This window comes from Manis javanica, chromosome X, assembly GCF_040802235.1.
Source record: "Manis javanica isolate MJ-LG chromosome X, MJ_LKY, whole genome shotgun sequence".
Lineage (NCBI taxonomy): Eukaryota > Metazoa > Chordata > Mammalia > Pholidota > Manidae > Manis > Manis javanica.
In genome coordinates, this window is record NC_133174.1 from 132,189,881 (window position 1) to 132,199,104 (window position 9,224).

The following is a 9,224-nucleotide window of genomic DNA, read 5'->3' on the forward strand; positions in this document are numbered from 1 at the left end:
AGAAAATAAATCCTACCATTTGCAACAGCATGGATGGAGCTAGAGGGTATTATGCTCAGTGAAATTAGCCAAGTGGAGAAAGACAAGTACCAAATGATTTTACTCATTTGTGGAGTATAACAACAAAGCAAAAACTGAAAGAACAAAACAGCAGCAAACTCACAGCACCTAAGAAAGGACTAGCGGTTACCAAAGGGGAGGGGTTGGGGAGGGTGGGTAGAAAGTGAGTATTCTGGGGAGGGTGGGATTAAGGGGTATTATGGTTAGCACACATAATATAGGGGGGGCACAGGGAGGGCAGAATAGCACAGAGAAGACAAGTAGTGACTCTATAGCTTCTTACTACACTGATGGACAGTGACTGTAATGGGGTATGTGGTGGCGACTTGATAATGGGGGGAATCTAGTAACCACAATGTTGCTCATGTGAAACCTTCATAAGATTGTATATCAATGATACCTTAATTATTAAAAAAAAAAGAAATGGAAGTTGCCTTCACCTTTAGCTGAGCTGGCCTCCTACTGAGTTGAGGAAACAGTATAAATGCTAGCACAGAAATAATAAAATGTAGCAGACAGCATAGTCTAAGAGTCATATGAATGGTATAGGTAATTGACCCAGCAAGAGTTCAGAAGAAATTTTCCAGGACTGAGGTCAGGAAAAGCTTAGTGGAGGAAACAGGATTTGATTTAAGATTTAAAGGGAAGAAAAGCTTCGAAAATAGAAAAGGAGTTGGGAGAACCTTCCAAATATAATCCATTTATATTATGCTCTGGACATGGTGGGAATGCACACAAAAAAGTTTATTGTTTATTACTGCATTTTTCAGATACACTGTAAGAGCTTCCTTTGCTGCTCTCTCATGTTATGTAGGGTTCCATATTTTTTCCAGCTATTTTTTAGAATATTCTCATTTGGTGGTGTTTAAATGTCCAGTGCAATCAAAATCAAATTTCCATTATTTCTCATTCAATTGCAATTGATACTCCCACAACTGCAATTTGTGCGGATGAAAAGCAAGCCATCATATTCTGGGTCCCATCATTATTCTAGCTTCTGTACAATTCAGTGTCTACTTGGCCCACTCAACACAGAAACACTTTATTTTGGTGAAAGTGCACTTGGCTTTCAGTGGTGCTCTTTGTGTTAAAGGTCTCAGGAGTTTTAGACTCTGTCAGGCAAGATGCAGGCACCAGTCTCCATGTTACCACAAATTTCAGGAGATATGGGTCAAGTAACCACAAAATTTTAATACTATTTTGGTCACAAGACATCATTAAGAGCCTGCTGAGCCCTCTCATTTGTCTGGGGATGAGCTATCTGTGGCAAACGGTACTGAAATTTGATAGTACTCCCTATTATACATACAACCATCTTCACAGAAATCACTCTTTCATTACATGAACAGTTTATTTTGAACTTCTTTTTCTTACATAGCAGGGAGGTGTGTGATGGTATAAGAGTTCAGGATCAGTTTTATCCAGCTTTTAAATTTTCTATAAGAGTGTGTCCATCAACTCTGCAATATATGGGGAATTTGGATCCACTATCTTCAGTTTTGGAAAGTGTGAGATTATAAGTAAAATCCCATGTAACATCCTGCTTAAATAAGGAAGGTGGTCTGCTGATTGATTTATTCAAGGAACCATGAATACATCAATCTGGTTGAAGTGAAGGATATTAGCAACGGTATAGGGTAAGAATGTTAGAGGGGGATTTACAGGAAGATTGAAGAAGACTTTTAAAGGAACCTAGGACATTAATTTTATCCTGTAGGTGAAGGTTGTGCATCAAGAGAGTGACATACACAAGGTACTCTTTTTAAATAAAGGTTAATCTGTAATCTAGGTGAGGTTCTGCCGTAGTGTCAGTAATTACATATATTTCATTGACCATATTTATGTTATTATGGTCTAACCATAAGTACAAATTTCAGCCTATTTCCTGCCATGTCAGAACAATTCTGTGTGCACAAGAAATAAGAATGTGGTCACGGAGATTTCTCCACTTGTAAAGGTCATTATTGGTTGCCAATTCATAGAATCATGGGATATTTAAACTGCTTAAACCCTTACAGACATCATCTAGACTAATCTCCAGATTATCCTCATGAGGAAACTGACATTCAAAGAGGATAGGTTAATTTACTTCACATTACACAGCTAACCAGAGGGAGAAGCTGGACGAAATGTCAGATCCACTGACCTTCTGTCTCAGCGTTCTCTGACTATCCCAGCTGAGGAGGCCATAAAATAATGTGAGTTTTTGTTTGTTTTCACTTTTGTTCTGAGTACTGGGACCACTGAGAAAACAGTTTCTTTTACCTTATAGACCTTATACAATCATGTAACATTCAGATGGAGCAAGCTTGGAGTAGGGGTGGAGAACAGGAGTTCTATTTTGGACATCTGCAGTGATGGTAACCTTCCAAACTGTGATGTAAGCTTCATGAGGGCTGATGCTGTATCTGAGTTATCACTTTGTATAGTCAAAGCTTCTAACACAGTGCTCAGCATATAGTAGATGCTCAACACACAGCACCTATCATTATTACTGATTACTTCAATATTAATGTTGTTGTTGTTATTATCTTCTAAACTCCAAGAAGACAAGGTCAGTGCACTGGTTCTTAAAAACGTGAGGAGACGGAGCAGAATGAATCAGTAGCAAGACATAGCTGATTTCTCTCTCGGGGTCATGAGCTCTCTCTGAAGTTCTCAGTGAATTATAAATTTCATATTTGAAAAAACTGCTATTTTGGTTTTTTTTACTACTCATTCATTCTTTCATGGAATATTTATGGTGTACCTACTATGTGCTCAGGTTTCTGCACCAGCACTGGGACTGCAGAAGAGTACTGGAATCTCAGTATGCAGTAGGAAAGGAAACAAAAAGTAAACATTTTAGCTTCTCCCTGTATGAGGAATGAGATGAAAGAAATGTTATGATATTACAGAAGGGAGAACAATTAAATCCACCCAAGGGGTCAGGGAAAAGTTCCAGCAACTGAGAAAGATTGCTGCTGCTCTCCATATAACATCACTGCCCTTGAAGTTCCTGATCTTTCTCTTTGATGTGAATAAATACTGTGTTTCATGAGAAAAGTTCTATCCTTCATTTTCTTCTCATGTTTTATTTTAGTTTTTCATGAATACTTGGTTTTAGGCGTTCCCATTTTGATATTTTAACCATTTTTTTCTATTTTTAGTTTCAATTTTCTTTCTCCATTTGTTTTTTTTTTAAGTGTGCTGACTTTCTGAATACATTTAAAAGGATAGAGTCCTTTCAATGCAGAGGAGAAGAACAGATATTGCTCTAAGCACAGAATCAAAGCCAAGGAAACTATGAAACACACTTGGGTGCTCACTGTGCAATCTATCTCCATTTAGTTCAATCTCTGGGCCTGTAGTGAAGTTAATCACATCGAGAATTTGTAACACATATACTAAGAAAATATTGCAGGTACAAGGGGTGTTTTACTTTCCACTGCTGAACAGAGGCAAGAGGTTGAACTTAAGTTGTCAGCAGACAGAGATACCTGCTTCATGCATAAGAGATGAGATACTGCACAGAATGTCACAGGCAATGGAATGAAAATATAATCTCTTGCAGCTCATCTCCAAGGATTCAAGTTTAGATTTGTAAATTTACATTGAGGAACTGATACACAGATATAAGATTTTCCTAACAAGGAACATTTTGAGCTTCTAAACTTGGAATCGGTCAGTATTACTAAAAACTGAATTAGAAAGAAATTCTTCACAAATTATAATTTTATGCCTAACCAAATAATGAATTCATATGTAATTGGCCGGCAAAGTCAGTCACCGCTACTTTGATTTCTAGTCTTTGACAAAGGCTCAGGCACTTTTTAATTCACCAAAGACAGAGTTAACTTCTTTTCCCTGATCTCCTCACAGATCAAAGTCTCAAGAATGCCCCAGATTAATATTGAAGGTTTTGGCTGGTCTTTAACTGGTGGTTGGAGGAATGGAACAGAGAAAATGTGGCAAATAGAGTGAATTTCAGGAAATGATGTTAAAATATTTTATTTAAAGCCCAGAAGTCCCAGCTGTTCAGAGTGCATTCCAAATATCAGATGTTTTATGACACTGAATTGAATTGAACGGAGTAAACCATTTATGATTTGTTGGTGTCCTGCTACTTAGACCAGTCTTGCACATGGGGGAAAGAATGGAAGTTCTGAAGTAGGAGCAATTGATTTTATAAGCACTTATAGAATAGTAGAGTCTTGGCTATCCAGGTTACTAGCTATTATTCTGCTCAGATTTTCTACAGGATTCATTCTTAGTACATTGTGTTTTTACAGGAATTCATCTGTGTCTTATTGGTAATCCAATTTGTTGGCATACAGCTGTTCGTAAGTATCTCCTTACAAGTCTTTTTTTATTTCTGTTGCATCAGTTTTAATGTCCTCTCTCTCATTTCTGATTTTAGCTACGTGACTCTTCTCTCTTTAAGTTATATCAATTTGATATATTTATTCTTTTTTAATGTACTCATTTAGAGCTCTAAACCTCCCTCTTAGCAATGCTTCTGATGCATCCCATAATTTCTTGTATGTTATGTTTCCATTTTCATTTGTCTTAAGGTATTTTCTAAATTCCTTTGTGACTTCTTTGATCCATTAGTTGATTAAGAGTGTGTTGCTTAGTTTTCACATTTTTGCGGATTTTCTAGTTTTCCTTGTGCTATTGATTTCTAGTTTCATTCCACTGTGATTGAAAAAGTACTTTCTATGATTTAAACGTTCAGGAATTTTTAAAGATTTGCTTTGTGTCCTAATGTGTCTATACTGGAGAATGTTCCATGTGCATTTAAGAAAACTGTATTCTGCTTCTCGGTGGATAAATGTCTATTATGTCCATTGGTCTAATTGTTCACATACTCATTTCCTTATTGGTCTTCTGTCTGGTTGTTCTATTATGAGAAGTGAGATACTGAAGTCCCTCGTATTACTGTGTTGTTATATATTTCTCCCTTCAATTCTATCAGTATGCTTCACACATTTAGAAGTTTTGAGGTTTGGTGCATAAATATTTATAATTACTCTATTTTCTTGGTGAATTGATCTTTTTATCATTATATAATATCTTTGTCTCTCCTATCAGTTTTGGATTTAAAGTCTAGTTTGTTTGATATTAATATAACCATGCATGCACTCTTTGGTTACCATTTGCATGGAATATCTTTTTCCATCCAATCATATTCAGCTTATGTGTGTCTTAAATCTAAAGTGAATCTCCTGTAGGCAGCATACCGTTGGATCCTGATTTTTCATCCATTCAGTCAATCTGTGTCTTTTGATTATGGAGTTTAATCCACTTTAACTACTACCATTAAGAAAAATGTTTTCTGTATGTCTTTAAGCTTTCTTTGTCCCTTCTTTCCTCTTTTACTTCATTCCTTTGTGTTTCTTTTCCTGTAGTAATATGCTTGACTCCATTTCTTATTTCCTTTTGTGTATATTCTCTAGACATTTGTGGTTACCATTGAAATATATAGAACAACTTAAAGTTACAGCATTCCATTTTAAACTGATAAGCAACTTCATTTCAATCACATACAAAAACTAATCTTTTTATAGACCCCATACACTTTATGTTATGAATGTCACCAATTGTATCTTTACATAGTCTATACCCTTTAACATAGACTTATACTTTACTTTTCCATTCAAATTCTATGCACCAAAATGACGATAGTACAGTTTACTGTATTTGTCATGTATTTACCTTCTGGAGAACTTTATATATTTATATGGTTTTGTGTTATATTCTAGTGTCCATTCATTTCCACCTGTAGGATTCTCCTTAGCATTTCTTATATAGCAGGTCTAGCAGCAATAAACTTGGTCAGTTTTTGTTTACCTGGGAAGTCTTAATTTTTTCATTTTTGAAAGATAGCTTTGCCAGATCCAGTATTCTTGGATGTTAGTTTTTTCTTTCAGCACTTTGAATGTATCAGCCCACTCACTCCCTTCTGGTCTGCAAAGTTTCTACTAAGAAATCCCATGAAAACTTTATGGAATTTTCCTTAGATGTGACAAACTGCTTTCAAAATTCACTTTGACCTTAGACAGTTTAATTATAATGGGTCTTGTTATGGTTTCCTTTTAATTTATTTGAGTTGGAGTTCTTTCAGGTTCTTGAATCTGTATACACATTCCTTTCCTCAGATTCGGGAAGTTTTCAGCCGTTATTTCTTCTGATAAGCTCTGGGCTCCTTTCTTTCTCTTCTCCTCCTGGGATTCCCATAATGTATATAATCAGAAGTGCTTTAGGATCTCTTCACTTCATTCTTCTTTCTTCTCTATCTCAGTGATTTCAAATGCTCTGTCTTCAAGTTTGCTGGTTCTTCCTGCTGCCTGATGAATTCTGAGACTGAATCCGCTCTAACGAATTGTTCAGTTTTTGTCATATCTTTCAGTTCCAGAATCTGGTTATGTTTTTATACTTCTTACCTCTTTGTTGATATTTTCATTTTGCTTATGCATTGTTTTCCTGATTTTGTTTAGTTGTCTGTGTTCTCTTCTAGCTCACTGAAAATCTTTACAACTAGGTTTTAAATTCTTTGTCAGGTAGCTCATAGATCTGCATATCTTTAGGGGTAGTTTCCAGAGATTTATTTTGTTCTTTTGATAGGGCCATGTTTTCCTGTTTATTTGTATGCCTTGTAATTTTTTTCTGGGAATGTGGCATTTGGAAAAAAAAAAAAACACCTCTCCCTGTCTTTACCTACTGGCTTCATGCAAGGAAAGACCTTCACCTATCTGTGACTGGAGTTTTTAAGATCTCTTGATCCCTTCTTTATCTCTTGCTTTACCTGGCATCTGCCTGAATAACGGCAGCTCTAATGTGCTGCTCACCTTTGCTTTCACTGGCTTCTGAACACTGGTGCCAGTCCTATCAGTGCTCCAAGCCAGGTAAGACCAGAAACCAGTCCCTTGAGCAACTCCCAGAAAATGCCAAGACATTGGACACATGGTGCAGTGTTTTTGTTTCTCTCCGGGGGGAGGAGCCCTGAGATGGAGGTTTTCCTCATGGTTGCTCTGTGCTGTGCTGCATAGGTGAAGGGGTATAAACAGGTGAATCAAAATGCTGCGACTTTTCCTATCCCTTTCCCTGGAATCCCTTCTTGATTTTGCAATGGCCCTGGTGCTGTAGTTTCTTAACTGTTCTCTAGAGTCTTCACAGAGGTATTCTGGACCATACAGTGTTGTTATCTCAGTGTCTCTGTGGTGGAAAGAGGGCCTGTATTTTCCTAGTCTGCCATCTTGCTCTACTTAGCAGGGTTTCAAACCCGGTTTTCTTTGACCCCAGAGTTCACATTTCTATAGACTATGTCACTCTGTCTTCGACATACGGTCTCCTTATGCTCATCTCCATTTCAGGCCTAAATTCACATTCTTGCCCTCTTGTTATACTAACTCAAACATGAAAGGATTTTTGGAATTTAAATGACTACACTGTCACAAAACTTAGCACAAGTAAGCATTATTTGTAAGTAAAATTTCTGGCTAATAACATATCATTTATAAGTGCTTATATGTTATAAATCTTATTCTACATTTATTATTTAATAATTACTATGACATAGATGTTGATTTTGGAAGAGGACAAATGGCCAGTGACCTGGAATGGATTACAGGTTTGTGAGCTATGCTTTACTACCTACAGGTACGATAGAAAAGGTCTAGACAAATTGCTGGAGGTCGTTTTAGAAAATGATTACATCTACATTGAGAATTAAGAAGTTCTTCACTCATGTTATGTCATTTGGGCTGGTTCTTGAAGGACAAATAGGTCAATAAATTATGGATGCTTCTTGCAGAGAGCAGTGTGGTTAAAGGTAGAGGGTGTTGGAAAGAAATGGTAAGGCATTCACTGTAGTGAAGGAGGGGAAGGGCAAAGGGTGGGTTTATTCAGGAGCCGATTTTAAAGTACCTGGATCTCTTGTTTTGACTTGGGAGTGACCTTTCCATGAGACAGAAGGCTGCGCATTGCTAACCTTAACATCTGAGCCCCTGGAGTCCACATGAGGCATTGCATAAACTTCATACAGCTCTCCATAGGGTTTGACTTGACCCCTCAATTCTTATTCAGAAAGACCCCATATTAACTATACATATCTATCTGCTCTACAAAATTCACACTGATCTAACCAATAAAGGTCCCCTTAGAACTAGGGATTTGATCCTAAGGACAGAGCCAATCAAAACCATCCTAAACAGACAGCCTCACAAAGGTAAAGCATTCTCTAGGAGCCAAAATCACTTTACATTACAACACCCTTTGACTATACGCATTGGTCATATAGGTCCTAAGTCCCAAATTACAAGATCTGCAGCCTTAATCAAGTTACTTAAGCTCTCTGAGTCTCAGGCTCTTCATCTCTAAAATGCAGATAATGATGCTATTCTACCACAAAGGGTTGTGAGGATGAAATATGATAGTACATTAATGGGATTTGTATAATGTGGCTTCTAGTACACAAAATGAACTTTTTACTGCCACTACCCGAGCCCACCCCACAATGAGTTATTTTCAACATGCTGATCTATATTTGCTTGGCAATGAATAATGTTTTCCTCTTCACTGTTTCTATAACCAACCCTGGAAAATGTCTGCAATAATGGTGATCTGGCTTTGATGGCCTGGGAACTTCCTAGCATGGGTCTGCAAAAAATGATTGACCCAAACATTACTTAGTTGACCAAACCTCACTGACCCTGCTGCTTGCCTTCACCTACGTGACTGGTCATCGTTGGGCATTTTTGTCACCTTGAAATCCAAGTCTATGTGAGTTCCTGTTGTCTTGAGCCTCACCTGAATGAGCAGAACAGGAAAGACACTCACTTTGAATTTTTATCCTCAAATAAAACTTTCCTTTCTGTAATGCTTTGATTTCTTCTTTATTTAGAAAAAGTCATTTGCCATGTATCCCAAAGGATGCTTCAATACCTCACTCATTGTCTTTTCCAGACTCTTCCCTTTTCATGATGAGTGAGCCTTCATTGAACTATCTTTGAAATTCTACTTGTCAGGAAAACAGCCAAAATATTGAAACAGATGTCAAAAATTATTTTCTCAACTTGGAATCATTAAATAGATCTCTATTCATAGACAATATTAAATATAATTACATGATGTAACTGAATTTTAATCTAATGTTTTTCCTTCCAAAACATTTAAAGCAATGT

General features: G+C 36.9%; 1 non-coding gene across 1 annotated transcript; it reads right to left on the reverse strand.

The window, feature by feature from the left end:
• Positions 1-3,242: 3,242 nt before the first annotated feature.
• LOC118971903 (small nucleolar RNA SNORA22) lies at positions 3,243-3,375 on the reverse strand. The gene has a single exon (XR_005060642.1). It is a non-coding gene; the product is annotated as a small nucleolar RNA SNORA22 (small nucleolar RNA).
• Between the last annotated feature and the right edge of the window lie 5,849 nt (positions 3,376-9,224).